Here is a 17,221-nt window from a genome sequence, read left to right as displayed (position 1 = left end):
CTGCTCTGGGCGGACGTCGAAAGACACCAATTTCAGTTCGTTGTTGTTCCACTAACTCAGCTTTTTTTATTACAGGCGGCAGCTAACCTCTGACCGAACACGCTGAGCTATCGTGCCGGCTTCCACTCAGCTACCGGGGGCGGACACCTACGTCAGATAATGCTGTCTGTCTTAAGTACAGAGTCGCGAGACGCCATTTTGGCGTTCATTTGAACCCATATATTCATACGCCGTTTCTAAGCACCAGGAAATTGCTGATCTCTCGAAAATCCGTCCTTGACTGTATGATTATTTGTAATAAAATGACGGGGAACGTAAAACTGATGCTGAAAGGATTACCGTAGCTTGCGTATTATAAATGTACTGACAGTCCACCAAAAACACGTTGTTATTGGTACAACTTGTTGTGATTAAATGTCAGTTAATAACATATCTACATCTACGTCAATACTCTGCAAATCACATTTAAGTGCCTGACAGAGGATTCATCGAACCACCTTCACAATTCTCCACTATTCCAATCTCGTATAGCGCGAGGAAAGAACGAACATCTATATCTTTCCGTACGAGCTATGATTTCCCTTATTTTATCGTGGTGATAGTTTCTCCCTATGTAGGTCGGTGTCAACAAAATATTTTCGCACTCTGAGGAGAAAGCTGGTGATTGGGATTTCGTGAGAAAATTTCGCCGCAACGAAAAATGCCTTTCTTTTAATGACGTCCATCCCAAATCCTGTATCATTTCTGTGACACTCTCTCCCATATTTCGCGATAATACAAAACGTGCTGCCCTTCTTGAACGTTTTCGATGCACTCCGTCAATCCCAAGTGGTAAGGATCCCACACAGCGCAGCATTCTAAAAGAGGGCGGACAAGGTAGTTAGGCGGTCTCCTTCGTAGATCTGTTGCATTTTCTAAGTGTCCTACCAATAAAAAGCAGTATTTGGTTAGCCATCCCCACAACATTTTCTATGTGTTCCTTCCAATTTAAGTTGTTCGTAATTGTAATTTCTAGGTATTTAGTTGAATTGACAGCCCTTAGATTTGACTGATTTATCGTGTGACCGAAGTTTAACAGTTTCCTTTTAGCACTCATGTGGATGACCTTACACTTTTGTTATTTAGGGTCAGTTGCCAATTTTTGTACCACACAGATATCTTTTCTAAATCGTTTTGCAATTTGTTTTGTACTTCTGATGACTTTATTAGTCGATAAACGACAGCGTTATCTGCAAACAACTTAAGACGGCTGGTCAAATTGTCTCCCAAATCGTTTATATAGATAAGGAACAGCGAAGGGCCTATAACACTACTTTGGGAACCTCCAGAAATAATTTCTGTTTTACTCGATGACTTTCCGTCAGTTACTACGAACTGTGACCTCTCTGACAGGAAATCACGAAGCCAGTCACATAAGTGAGGCGATATTCCATAAGCACGCAATTTCACTATAAGCCGCTTGTGTGGCACAATGTCAAAAGCCTCCCGGAAATCCAGAAATACGGAATCAATCTGTAAAAATGGTTCAAATGGCTCTGAGCACTATGGGACTCAACTACTGAGGTCATTAGTCCCCTAGAACTTAGAACTAGTTAAACCTAACTAACCTAAGGACATCACACACATCCATGCCCGAGGCAGGATTCGAACCTGCGACCGTAGCGGTCTTGCGGTTCCAGACTGCAGCGCCTTTAACCGCACGGCCACTTCGGCCGGCGAATCAATCTGTAATCCCTTGTCAATAACACTCAACACTTCATGCGAGTAAAGACCAAGTTGTGTTTCACAAGAACGATGTTTTCTAAATCCAAGTTGACTGTGTTTCAATAGACCGTCTTCTTCGAGGTAATTCATAATGTTCGAACACAATATATGTTCCAAAATCCTGCATCATATCGACTTACTTTTATTAAGAGATTTAAGTTGTTTCACTACTCCGAGGGTATTTACTTCTACGTTACTCATGTTGGCAGCTGTTCCTGATTCGAATTCTGGAATATTTACTTCGTCTTCTATTGTGAAGGCATTTCGGAAGGCCGTGTTTAGCACCTCTGCTTTGGCAGCACTGTCTTCGATAGTATCTCCATTGCTATCGTGCAGAGAAGCCATTGATTGCTTCTTGCCGTTAACAGACTTCACGACGGCCAGAATCTCTTTGGATTTTCTGCCAGGTTTCGAGACAAAGTTTCGTTGTGGAAACTGTTATAGGCATCTCGCATTGAATTCCGCGCTAAATTTCGAGCTTCTGTAAAAGATCGCCAATCTTGGAGAGTTTGCTTCTGTTTAAATTTGGCATGTTTGTTTCGTTGTTTCTGCAACAGTGTTCTAACCCGTTTTGTGTACCAATGAGGATCAGGTCCGTCGTTTGTTAATTTATTTGGTATAAATATCTCAATTGCTGTCGATACTATTGCTTTGAATTCAAGCCACATCTGGTGTACACTTATATTGTTAATTTGGAAAGAGTGCAGATTGTCTCTCAGGAAGGCGTCAAGTGAATTTTTATCTGCTTTTTTGAATTTTTCGTATTATTTTGGAGGATTTGGGGGTTACAATATTCCGCCTTGCTACCACGACTCTGTGTTCACTAATCCCTGTATCCATTTTGATGCTCGTTATTAACTCATGATTATTTGTTACTAAGAGGTCAAGTGTGTTTTCACAACTGTTTACTGTTCGCGTGGGCTCATGAACTAACTGCTCGACATAATTTTCAGAGAATGCGTTTATCACAATTTCGGATGATATTTTATGCGTAGCTCCGGAATTAAACATGCATTTTCGCCAACATATAGTGGGTACATTAAAGCCACCATAATCGTATGAGGTAGGTGCGTGTTGGAAATCAAATTCAAGTTTTCTTTGAACCTTTCAGCAATTGCATCATCTGAAATCGGAGGTAAACACGCCTCCTCCAACCGTGTTTAGGTTATCCTTTCGGAACACCGTTGGGTTCTTCGCAAAAATTTCGGCTGAGCTTATCTCCGGCTTTAGTCTGCTTTCAGTGCCTATAACGATTAGAGCATCAGCGCTATCTATTAGGTCTTGGAGCTCTGGTACTTTCCCAACACAGCTACGACAATTTACAACTATTACACCAATGGTTCCTGTCTTTACGTTCTTCCTGTGTTCAGCCTGCATCCTTTGTGGCTGAAGCCCTTTTTGCGTTTAAAGCTTCAAGGAGATTGTAAAATGGAAAGTATCGTCGTAAATCATTAATGCTCGGTGTAGCGTAATGAGTAGACGTACATATTAGTAATGTAATCTGTTATGTGCTGCTGTTCGGGTCCAACTGGATCAAAGTTTTTTTTAACCTTCACGTTTGCTATTAGTTTAACAGAAAAATGTTCTGTAATATTCATCATCATGTAAATATAAGTGCGCCCTTTCTGAGGAGTGAACTTGTTCGATTGGCTTTATCTACAAGGCAGTTTGCACATATTCTTGTCTTCTTTGGTTCAAGTTTCACATATTGTGAAGATTCTGCTGGTGAGTGGGAACAGTCGTCAAGTAAGAACAACGTTGGTGTTTTACTAAAAAGTGGGAACGATGAAATATTTTTGTATTATGTGAGGAACTATTGTAAATTTGCCGACTGGTGTGGCCGTGCGGTTCTAGGCGCTTCAGTCTGGAACCGCGTGACCGCTACGGTCGCAGGTTCGAATCCTGCCTCGGGCATGGATGTGTGTGTTGTTAGGTTAGTTAGGTTTAAGTAGTTCTAAGTTCTAGGGGACTGATGACCACCGATATTAAGTCCCATAGTGCTCAGAGCCTATTGTAAATTTGTATCGCACTATTAGTAGTGGAACTTCCGTAAGTCGATGTCCTTATTGACTGGACATGATGCTTTCCTTCTTGATTTATAACATGTTCATGGATAATGAAGTCTTTATTTATGTGTACTACAGACAGAACACCATGACTAGCATACGGACGAGGGAGGAAATGTGCGTTTTAACAGAGCTAACGTAGGATTTTACGCCCGTCCAGTTTATAAACAGTGTAATTTGCGAGCCAGACACAGTCGTCAACTAACGCTGGAGCCCGCTCAGATCGCGTATAGCGCGTTGAGGCACACAGCTTCTGCACAAGTCAAATCGTTTGTGATCGGTGAGCAGCACGTTGAACTCTGAAGATTCAACTTGCCGTTCGAAAGCACGGTCCGTGTGCCAACGGTTTTACGACCACCACTCACAGCTTCATTTCAGCTAGTGCTGCTACTTTCCAAACTTCACGGAAGTTCTCCTTCTGGACTAACAAAAATAGTTCCGGAAGAAAGGATGATGTGGAGCCGTTGCTTAGACACAGTCTATGGTAATCTTTACAAAATGAATGTTATTTTGTAGACTGAGTGATATTAGGCTCGGTGTAAAGACTATCAGTTGACCCCAAACATGAATGAAATGAAGGAAGGAAGAAGAGGGATCAGGGTCCAACGACTTGTAGACATCGAGGTTATTAGAAACCGAGCATTAGCTTGGATTCTGTCAAGAATAGGGAAGGAAATGCGCTGTGCCATTTCAAAAGAATCATACCGGCGTTTGCCTGGAGAGATTTAGAAAAATCACGGAAAATCTAAATCTGAATGGTCGGACGGGAACTGACGACGTCCTCGGGAATGCAAGTCCAGCAAGTCCAGTGTGCTTTAAATGTAACGTGTCTAGACGAAATATTGTAAGATGAGTCAACATAGTCGGATTAAATTACGATAGTGAGGGAATTAGGTTAAAAATTTTGCTGTTTCAACAGTAAAATAAGTGATGACCGAAGTAGAGATGAAGTAAAAAGCAATCTGTCAATAACAACACACGAACTTCTGAAAATCAGAAATTTCTTAACATCTATTATAAACATAAGCGTTAGGAAGTTTTTTCTGACAGTATTTGTCTGGAATGTAGCCTTGTACGGAAGTGAGACATGGGCGATAAGCAGTTCACGTAAGATGAGAACAGAAGCTCTCGAGATGTAGTGCCACAAAAAATTGCTAGAGATTAACAGTTAGATCGAATAATAAATGAGCAGGTACTGCATGAAACTGGGGAGAAAAAGAGTTTGTACCGTAATTCGATCAAAAGCAAAGTTCAGTTGAGTAGGCACATACTGAAGCATGTCCGCCTGCTTAGCTGGGTGGTAACTAGCTCGCCTCAAATGCAAGTGGGCCCTGGTTCGATTCCCGGCCGAGTTGGGGATTTTCTCCGCTCGGGGACTGGGTGTTGTGTTGTCCTCATCATCATTTCATCCTCATCACTGGCGCGCAAGTCGTCCAGAATTGTTTATTTGATATGGAGGGAAGTGTGTGTGTGTGTGTGTGTGTGTGTGTGTGTGTGTGTGTGTGTGTGTGTGGATGAGAGTGGTGGGGGAGAGGATTGTTGATGGGGGGGGGGGGGATATAGACAGCAGTAGTTACACGGAGATGAGGAGAAGCTTGCAAGTGACACAAAATAAACCATCGTGAAGAGCTGGACCAAACCAATCTTCGGACTACAACAGCAACACAACACGAATTTGCTCGATATCGTTTGACAATAGAATGTTAACTGTTACTGATAATGGAAACAATCGGCCAATATTTAGCAATAGTATTTGCCTGAAATGTAGTCTTGTATGGAAGCGAAACGTCGACATGAATAGTTAAAGCAAGAAGTGAATAGAAGCTTTTGAAATGTATTGCTACAGAAGAATGCTGAAGATCAAATGCGTACATCGCGTAACTAATGACAAGGTACTGAATGGAGCGTTTAAAACAACCAAACTAATAAAAAAGGTCGGTCAACAGGACACAATAAACAATCGTTAATTTAGTAATGGTGGGAAATCTGGGAAGCAAAAATTGTGAAAGGACACCAAGGCAGCTTCAGATTGAGTAATTATGTAAGAGAGGCTTGCGAAGGATAGAGTACCATGGAGAGCTGCGTAAAACCTCCATTCTGACTGGTGAGTTCACCGACAACACAATAAAGAAACTAAATACTCGAAATTCAGCTTCACATAAAATAAAAACGAAAACACAAGTTACTTTGACAGAAGAACGTAAAGAACAAGAATGTGATCGAATGAAATACTTTCCGAATGTTTAAACCATTTTAAAAGTCCCACCGTAGGCTCTCAATTTTTTTTATGCGGATGAACTTTGTGACAATATATATTACATTACCGCTCAATTTTGGCCTGTGACTATTTTCAAATGTCTACTGTTGCACCGGTGAAAATGTGTATTGTATTAAAAATATTTAATGATACACATTTACATGTGACAGACATTTCACAGACTGATCTGTAGGCCCAAACTGCCGAGACTGGTCATTAATGTGACACATAATGCAAAAAAATTATCTATATTCTAAAAAAACGTGACAAACTACATCGTACATCGTACATGTCCCCAATGAAGTACAACAACGCCTGTTTGCAGCTAGGGTGTCCATTTAATTATCATTTCATTACTAGCAAAGCTGCATGGTCATCCACGGTAACTATTCTTTCGGGAACAGATACTACCGTCATATATAGTGAAAAGATTTTAACATTCAGAAATTACGTCGAGACTATGAACCCACAAATGAAGAATATGGTTCAAATGGCTCTGAGCACTATGGGACTTAAAAACTGAAGTCGCCAGTCCCCTAGAACTTAGAACTACTTAAACCTAACCAACCTAAGGACATGCTCGCGGCAGGATTCGAATCTGCGACCGTAGTGGTCGCGCGGTTCCAGACTGAAGCGTCTAGAACCGCTCGGTCACACCGGCCGTCACAAATGAAGAAACTAAACGAACGAAAATAAAATTCGGTAGGCTGTGCTCCACAGGTGTAACTTATTTTATTGAAAGACTTATTGCTAAGTGAATCTGTTTAGTGTAAAACACGCTCCCATCTGAAAGATCGTTGCGTCACATAACATCAGCTTAGCATTGATATATTTAGTCCATCACGATTTACGTAGTGACCGTTTCGTCTGAAGCTTAAAACAAGTAAGACCAAATCTGCTTCTAAATTTGTTCTTATCTGACATTCCAAAGAAATTCATAAGCATGTTCAAACCTGAGACAGAGATTCATGTAGCAGATGTCATATTGTTTCCGACACGACTTTCAAAATACTGAAATAGCCGTTAACTATTCATAAGGCTCGTAGGAGATCCGAATCGAAATAACAAATATTGTTAGGGAAACGAGACTCAGAAGAAGAGAATCGTATAACTGGTAGTTCTCTCGTGGTACAGTAGACATAATCTCTTATGCACAACGAATTACACCAGCAAGCAGAAAGTCAAGCTGGCTGCTCCGGTGTTTACCGACTCTTCGTTCACGAACAGTTGCTCCATTACACCTCCACACCAAACACTCTCGACGCAGCAGCGCTGGGAGAACGTAACACTTCCCGCCTAAAGCTGTTTGGCCCTAACGCTGTCAAAACACGCGTTATCAGAACTTGAAACATCTGAAGAGCCACTCCTGACTGTGTAAACTTCTGCTGCGGGTGCGTGCGCTGTCGCTCACCAGCGCCTGTCTTATTTTAAAGGGTTCTGTTTCTTCCCTTTCTCGGTAGGCGCATGAATTATTATCAACCGTTTAATCAGACGGAAAACTATTACGTTACGGTATTTCTCTTCTACTGTAGGTTGCGGTATATGTACTTAATAGATTAATCACAAGATGCTGTGTCTTTAGAGACCGTATCTACATTACTAAAAGCTAACTCGGTTCACGATTCATGGTGCAAAGTTTCGATTGTTGGTCCGCTGTGGAACGGCTTCCAGAGGCACACAGAAGTTTGATTTTAAGTATTTCATAGAATTACTGAACGAATTTAAAAATCTGAAATGCTGTTATAATCTCCTCCTTAAAAGGTATTAACTTATGCTAAAGGCTTAACACAGTAAGGCAAGTATCACAGTTAGAAACTGTGTTATACACTGTGTGATCAAAAGTATCCTCTATCCTCTCCTGTGGCACTCCTGACGATACCCTTATCTCTGATAAACACTCGCCGTCGAGGACAACATAATGGGTTCTATTTCTTATGGAGGAGGAGATTAGTGTTTAACGTCCCGTCGACAACGAGGCCATTAGAGACGGAGCGCAAGCTCGGGTGAGGCAAGAATGGGGAAGGAAAGCGGCCGTGCCCTTTCAAAGGAACCATCCCGGCATTTGCCTGAAGCGATTTAGGGAAATCACGGAAAACTTAAATCAGGATGGCCGGAGACGGGATTGAACCGTCGACCTCCCGAATGCGAGTCCAGTGTGCTAACCACTGCGCCACCTCGCTCGGTCTTATTTCTTATGAAGTCCTCGATCGCCTAACGTAACTGTGAACTTATTCCATATGCTCCTACCTTCGTTAAAAACTTGCAATAGGGCACCTTGTCAAACGTCTTCCGGAAATCTAGAAATGGGCAAGTTGAGTTTCGCACGAGCAGTGCTTTCTAAAACCATACTGATTAGTGGACATAAGCTTCTCAATCTCAAGGAAGTTTATTACATTCGATCTGACAATATGTTCAAGGATTCTGCAGCAAACCGAAGTTATGGGTATTGATCTGTAATTTTGAGGGTCCGTTCTTTTACCCTTCTTATACTCAAGTCACCTGCACTTTTCTCCAGTCGCTTGGGATTTTGTGCTCGGCGATGGATACACGATAAATGCACGCTAGGTAAGGGGCTAATGCCGTAGAGCATTCTCTGCAAAACCGAAGTGGGATTCCCTTAAATTTAACCTTGCACAATAAGTTTAAAACCTTATTAGGACCAAAATCATTTAATGGACCAGCGTTCATATGTATTTCAATTTTTATTATCATAGTATTTAATGATTTTATAGGATTTTTTCCGTATATTTTCACCAGAACAAGACATCTAACTCTGACATTTGCAATTGCTTTACCTATATGATTAAGATTTATATTATTTTGATGAATTAATCACAACATATTTGCACACCTTGTATCTTAAGGGTGGTGATTTATTAGCTTTCAAATCTTTCAGTTGTTCCTTTATTCCTTGGATGCTTATTACTATGTCGTTCATAAGGGAGTCTTTCCGATGGCCGAAATGACGGTATGTTTGTACGATTTTCTGCGTGAACGATTTCTTGAACGTGGAACTTAAAACTTCAGCTTTCGTTTTGCCATCTTCAACTACCACACCAGACTGGTCAAAAAGACAACACTGAGTTAGACAACGCGTCTACTTTTATATACGAAAGCAGATGCACCGTAAATGACACACGTAGCGAAACAGAGAAGACAACACAGGATAGCGACAACAGTGCTATCGGACACAAAACTGTAGGCTGGGATAAGAATGAAACAAGTGAATATCGGTTTTTCGACGTCTCTGCTAGTCCCCTCACCCACCGCGCCGAGTGCCTTCCTGAAGTGCGCGTATTATTACGTAATTCCATCTCGGTCCGCATCACAGTTTTCGACTCATTTTCTTCACTTTTCCGTACAAAAATGGCATTTACAGGTCATATATGTGCTCACTTTCAGTTGCCAATAGTGTCTCGTAAACAAATGCCCAACCTCGGCTCTGCTTTTATTTTCGATCAACTTCACCCATCAAGACCATTTTCCAGGGATTATGAATTAATCGTCGTGGGAGTACACAGACTGATGCGAAACCTACACCATCATGTTCCACATGGTGGACAGGAAATTTCCCGTAGTGTGTTACCAGTTATTGGATTAAGTGGTCGCTGACGTGATTCCCGAACACCTTGTGGTCCTGAGGGGAAGTCTGATCCGGTGTCGATCCGAATGAGCGATGGATGTCGGCTTGGACCTGGCCGCGCCTGTCATTAAGGTGAGGGTGGCGACCCGCCGACCCACCCCGGCCGCCTCAGCTGCAGATAAGCGGGGGTGGCGGGGGCGGCGTTGCCACGTCTGACCCACGCATACCTCACACGCAATCGCCCGCCCTCGCCCCCACACCGGTCGGATGTTAGAGATTCGGATCAACGACGCACGGAATGCTTAAAACAAAACACGGCGTAAAACGCCGCTACAACCCTTGTTGTCGAGGCGTGTGCAATCAACCTGGCGCTGCTATTTACTGCTACACGTTTACATCGATTTCCACGCTGTGGCCGAGTTAACGCAAAGATGAAGACTGTATTTTCAATTAGCTTGTTAAACTTCTGTCCCCGTTATAAATACAAAGTTGAAAAAATCTATTGGGCGTAAACGTATAATCTCACCGATACAATATTACAATTGGGTGACTGAAGTCATAAGATAGCGTTTCGCACATACAGAGATAGCGGTAGTATCACGTACACACGGTATAAAAGAACAATGCATTGGTGGAGCTGTCATTTGTAATCACGTGATTCACGTGAAAAGGTTTCCGGCGTGATTAGGGCCGCTCGATGGGAATTTACACAGTGCGAGTGCGGAATGGTGGTTGGAGCTAGACGTGTGGGACATTCCGTTTCGGAAACTGTTAGGTACTTCAGTATTCCGGGATCCACAATGTCAGAGTGTGTCGAGAATACCGAATTTCAGGTGTTACTCCTAACCACGGACAACACAGCGGCCGACGGCTTTCACTTAAACACTGAGAGCAGTGCTCACAGAAAAGCAAAACTGCGTGAAATAACCGCAGAAATCAATGTGGGACGTACGACAAACGCATCCATTAGGGCAATGCAGCGAAATTCCGCGTTAATCAGCTACGAGTATGGTGTAGTCTGTGTTTACGTGGAATGGACTGGGGCTTCTGGTCCAAGTGAACCGATCATTGACTGGAAATCGTTATGTTCGGCTACTGGATCATTTGCAGCGAAACAACGATGGATTTTTTTGTGGTTGACAATGCGCAATGTCATCGGCTTGCGATTTATTTGAAGAGCATTTTTCACAATTCGAGCGAATAATTGGACATCCAGATCACGCTTCATGAATTCCATCGACCATTTATTGTAGGTAATCGAGAAGTCAATTGATGCACAAAATCCTGCACCGGCAATATTTTCGAAGTTATAGACGGTTATCGAGGCAGCATGGCTCAATATTTATGCAGGGATTTCCGGCGACTTGTTGAGACCATGCCATGTCGAGATGCTGTACTACACCGGACACACGAAGGTCCGACACGATATTTAGAGGTATCTGACGACTTTCTTCATCTCTGTGTAATAATCTCCCTTATAAATATGGCAATAGTCGCTTTGGTGCGCTGGATGTAAAAGTGCTACCAGGCAGCTGCATGACCCTCCACCACTGACACAGTGAAGTGCTGTGGATGTGGCTGTCGGTTGTATGAAATCAGCGTATTCCACGTGGTAGGTCGCAGAATTGCAGAAAGAGGCTAGCATGTTTGGACATGCGCGTGATTGTATCGTGAATGAAGTTTCCCGACTTGCTGGTGTGTCAACGTGAACTGCCTGCCGTGTCTCAAATGGTTCAAATGGCTCTAAGCGCTATGGGACTTGACATTTGAAGTCATCAGTCCCCTAGACTTAGAACTACGTAAACCTAACTAACCTAAGGACATCACACACATCCATGCCCGAGGCAGGATTCGAACCTGCGACCGTAGCAGCCGCATGGTTCCGGACTGAAGCGCCGGCCGAAGTGGCCGAGCGATTCTAGGCGCTTCAGTCTGGAACCGCGCGACCGCTACGGTCGCAGGTTCGAATCCTGCCTCGGGCATGGATGTGTGTGATGTCCTTAGGTTAGTTAGGTTTAAGTAGTTCTAAGTTCTAGGGGACTGATGACCTAAGACGTTGAGTCCCATAGTGCTCAGAGCCATTTGAACCATTTTTTGAACCGGACTGAAGCGCCTAGAACCACTCGGTCAGAGCGGTCGGCCTGACGTGTCTACATGGGATGATGTACCAATCGCAGCTATGTACTTCCGTGTGAGGGCAACAGCTATAGAAAGAGTCTAACTGACAGTGACCTCAGTCGGGTATCACACCTTTTCAATGACAACCGGTTGCATACCAAACAGGAATCGCTGTTGTCAGAAATTATAGATCCATCTCAGTTTTTCTGTTAATATTATGAAGGGGACTGCATGCAGTGGACATCTGGAGATGGCCACCTCTCAGAAGTCCATTTCTCACATTTCTCACAGCGGCACACAAGGCTGCACGTGTTCCATGGTCCTTCAACACAGATTCTATACCAGTGGTTCCCGGCCTTTCTGAGTCCAATCAGAAATTATCTACTAAACCCTTCCCCCCTCACCCCCCCCCCCCCCACCAACATCATTATCATCATCATCATCATCATCATCATCATGAACATTACAGTCTAATGGAAGTTTATAATGAGTAAGTATTTTCCTTGAACACGATGATTTTTAAAATGACGAGAGGTAAATTATATTTACTATGTCGTGCTGAAAAGTAATGCCTCCTGCATGTGAAAAAGATTCAGGTACCAGATCGTAATCACAAAGAAAATATCTGGAACTATTTGGAATATGGGATTAAATATAACACTCAAAATCCCCTCAAGTTGCTGGCTGTACGGGATCTAATCATGAATGAGTGGATTCAGCTGAATATGGCACACGTTTAGAAACTTCTGGACTCTTCCTCCGCCGTGATGAGGCCGTTACCAAGGTGTTCGGTATTAACATGATTTCTCCTGTATTGTTCGAGGCGTCCTGATACAATTACTCTTTAGTTCTGGGCGGGAAGTAAAATACTAGCATTCAGTTTTACTATTAGTAATTACAAAGTATTTCCGACAACTTTCGCGGTCTCTACTACGTCTTAGTCCTCACAAAACTTAAATTCAGATGTTGTCAAAACTGAAAAAAATAGAAATGCATTGTTGTTCATTGCTTTACTGAGTTTATGTAAGAATTCCCAAAAAAAAAAAAAAAAAAAAAAAAAAAAAAAAAAAAAAAAAAAAAAAAACGAGTAATCTAAATCAGCAAGAGGAAATCGGCTGCTTCTGAAGGATCTGACTGTTTATGGTAGATTAAAACCTCGTGTTGGTCTGTGACAGAATCACCAGCTAGCCATGTGAGCCTCCCTCACAAATCTGTGCAAAGCGTCAGTGCATTTCTTATGATTTTTAAACTTCCTGAAAGTTTTTTTTTATATCGGTACAAATATACTACTGTTAGATTTCTCCAATGAGATTTGAGACAATAGTTGGTCCACAGCGCGGAGTTTGGTACAAAATTCCAATGCAGAGGGAATGATATTTGTCAAAACTATTTACCACATTATAGGAAACAGGTTTTACAGTACATAGGTATGTGTGGAAGCAATCATTATTTTCTTGCTTTATACAAAAGCCTTATAGCATTGAACAGTAAGAAGGGGCCTCTTCCACGGATCTCATTGTAACTGTTGTGTTGTAACTGTAATGTTTAAAGATATTATTATCTCTGTAAAAAAATAATGTTAAATTGGTGATGTGAATTTGTCGCCTAGAACTTTTTTCTCTCTTCCTGTCGCCGCTATTCCTGCCGACATGTGTATCAGCCATTGTTAATAACCCATCTTCTTTGTTCATGTTTCCATATTAGTAGAATCTGTTGTCATGGCCTCTGCACTACTAATGTCCTATGATCCTGCGACGAGAGGAGATATTTGTAGTATTGTCTTCACATGTTAGCCAGATTATTTAACGATTGAAATTACTTGTTACATGTAAGTCTGGACGCTAACAAGTCAGTAAATTATTTTCATTTTACTCCATAGGAAATGTAATGCCAGAATTGAAGACAGGATATGTGCAAACTCTGGCATTGACTGTTGCTAAGATGTAGCGACAACAGCTCTTATATGTATCGTTGTAAGTGAGAAATACGTGCGTTTCCAAGACGTCACGCTGGCTGCTATCGGTCTATTGCCCTTCTACGAAGTTTTCTATACCAACGAAGCGAGACAGTATTTACATTTCTAAACGTGTAGTAATTTGTAGGAAGTATAAACATGCGATGACAAAAGAAGAATTATATTTATTGACTGGTTTAATTAAAGATCAGCCACATTTCTCCCGCAGACGCAAAACTTCCTTTACTTCCTTCACTTGTATGGCCGTAGTCGCTTCACAATAAGTAAAGCTATTTAAAATCCACCTGTGCAACTACTCGAAAATACGTACGTTTCATTGTAGAGCAATGGCGATGTTTTGTATCAACAAAACAAAACGCATGTGCTGTTTTAAAATGCATTTTCTTGTAATTGCGCAGACTAATTTTAAATACTTGTAATAAAACCAAAAGTATCTGTTGACAAAGCTGAAAAATTTGCAAATAATATTAGTTCATGGAAAGTGGAAAGAATATGGTAGATATATAAGCGCTTATAGTGTCCAGAAGTAAACATTTCTCATTTCCTGGTTATCTTTAAGCGTATCTTCGTCTTGATTTAAAACTAAAAGCTTTATTCTCAGCTCTACTTTCGTACATCTTACTTCGTAGTGCGCATGCAGTATGAGGAAATGTGGATATTATTGACATAGCGCATTCTTCATTACTCATTTCCCCTCGCAATGTGTACACAGAGCTTAAGCGGAGATGTTCTGCGTTTGCACGGTTCTGGTATGGCTGCTTGCTATGTTAGGCTTCTCGGAAGTACCGAAGCGGGAGTAAAAACGTGTAGGGCGGGGAGAAACACGAAGGAGCAGTCAGCTCTCGTACCCGAACGATAGAGAAGCCCACCAGCAGGGAGTTCTTTCAGTATTCCTAGTGCTGCTAATACGCAACTATATAGTTTATAGCATACTCGATTATTCTCTTTGGCTAAATGGCTTTTCATTGGACGGGAGTGGGGACTGAAATTCTAGGGAAACCTCAGTAAACGTATCCTGCGGGTGTAATCTTATTATTTTTCTATTATTGCCTTGGGTCTTTTTATAGGCCTTCAGTTATTCATAGTTTTTTGAAAGGTTTTTTTTTATCACACTTTTTACTTACTAACGCCATATACATATATTAAAGCATTTCACACAAAGCCATTTTCAGGAAACAGAATATAAATATATACATATTATCGTAATTTAGGAAAATGGACATCTTGTATATCATTTATTGATGTGGTAATATTAAAAGACAATGTGCGAGAAGGCATCAGCCCTCTGTCCATGCCTTACAAAAAGCTTTCCCCTCTTAACATGAAAGAGAAACTTGTATAAACACCTATACTTCAAATTAGTGATTATGGCGATGTTCTCCTGCAAAGCGTTTCTCAGGAAAGATCGCTGTGCTTGAACCTGGTTTTGAATGCCCGTGTTTGTTATATTTGTGATGTTCGACTCTCTGATCACATTTCACCATCCTGCTCACAGCTATTCTGGCTGTGTGCAGGCAAGTGTCGATGTTTCCATACCCTCTGTCTTCTCTACTGTCTTATCAGCGTACACTGTCTCTCCTCGACCTTAACGGTCTTGTCTGAACAACATGGCAGAAACATCTGTTCCTGTCAGAGTAAAATCGTTGCTGTCCCATTTCATCGTTCGGCCACTTTCTTGATCAGACTTTGGAATAACGTCCCTTACTGTATTAGAAAACTGAATAACATCTCCAGTTACAGAAGACAGTTAAAGATACTACTAAAGCAACAGCAAGGATTTCCCATTATCCCTGTACACATTCGTTACCCTCGTACATCCTTTTTTCCAGTCAGGTTTTCCTCTTTCCCCAGTATTCTTAGATGGAGCAGTCTCATTAAATTTCCGTTCCCCAAATCTCTCTACATCAGAAATATCTATTTTTTTACACCTATAAATTCTTTTCATATCTGCCACTATCATTGTTGTTGTATTGTCATTATTATTATTATTATTATTATTATGATCATTAGTGGCAGCAGGTGCAATAGTACAAGTACTGTCAATATTAACTTTATTAGTTCATTGTCAGTATACTAACACCGCCACTTCAGACACTCCAATCATTTTAGCATTAACTGACAAATTAAAATCGTTATTTCTTCGATAACTGTGGTGCAAAAAAAGTTTTGTGTGTGTGAAGCCCCGGTCAGATATAAGAGATCAGGTTAAATCAGATCTGGTTAAATAAATAAATAAAGACGTTTGTGTATTCCATACCACTTACGCTCCCCCATATACATGAGACCAAGTCAAAGGACAGCAGTATGTTGATTCTTCTAGAATGACGAAAGATGTTTAAGAACTGGTTGTATGTGGAAGACCGATCAGTTGCTACTGATTTCTTAGGACTGGAGTCCATAAACGATATAATTTGTTATCTGGTGTCACGTATCCTTTACTGCGCTAAATTCGTTATATTATTTACTTCTGTAGCTAACCTCATTAGATTAAGACATTTCACATCGGGCAAGTATTTTAAACATACAGTACTTATTATAACAAGGTTAGTTGGTAATTTTAACATAATATATGATAATGAAATGATGATAATACGAGGAATATTCGGAAACTATGGTCCCATCGATCGCATAATGGAAACCGCGGTGAAAATCAAAAAAGTTTTATTTGCAACTGTTAGCTACACCTTCCAGCTTCTTCTCTACATAGTTGCCGCTCTAACTTCGACATTTGTCTTAGCGTTGTAACAACTTTCCACTAACCTCGCCACAGAAGGCAACCACCGGTGCTTTCCGCCAGTCCCCTAGGCTGGTGTATAGCTCGATGTCTGTGCAAAAATATTGTCTTCTTAGACAGCGGTTCGTGAGAGCAAAGATGAACCTTTGGGGGAGCCAATTATGGGATGTGTGATGGGAGATCAAACACTTCCCAAGGAAAACGCTGCAGGTGAATCTTTATTGCTCGTGCAATGTACGGTCGAGAGTTGTCATGAATAAGGAAACGGATGACAGTTACGCTATGTGGGTTGCATTACTTCAGGCGAAATCTCCAACCAGGCCCTCGAACTTGGCGGGGGACAGTATTTTCTAGGCATCTTTACATGCTCAGTGTGCGCTCATCACTGAAAACAACGACGTGACGCCTTCGACCGGCATACTAAAGACACTCCTCAGCACATCTGTGCAAAGGTTCATAGGGTTTTCACTGTCGTTTCCATTTCGCACCCGTATGGACCTTACTTCCCGAATAGCCCTCGTACAATAAAACGTGATTTGAAACAGTATTTGAAATAGTAGCACCGATTAATAAATAACAGACTAAAGGAAAGATGTCGTCACTTACTAAACCCCTCGCAGACGGCTTTAATAGAACACAATGGTGGAGCAGCAAAGCTCACCAACATCGTCGGGTGCGTAGCGGCAGAGCGTTGTGCCAGTGATAGCAGCTTCTCCAGCAAATA

The sequence above is a fragment of the Schistocerca americana genome, chromosome 4 (assembly GCF_021461395.2).
Source record: "Schistocerca americana isolate TAMUIC-IGC-003095 chromosome 4, iqSchAmer2.1, whole genome shotgun sequence".
Classification (NCBI taxonomy): Eukaryota; Metazoa; Arthropoda; class Insecta; order Orthoptera; family Acrididae; genus Schistocerca; species Schistocerca americana.
The sequence above is the reverse complement of the archived record's forward strand: the minus strand, read 5'-3'. Positions refer to the sequence as shown.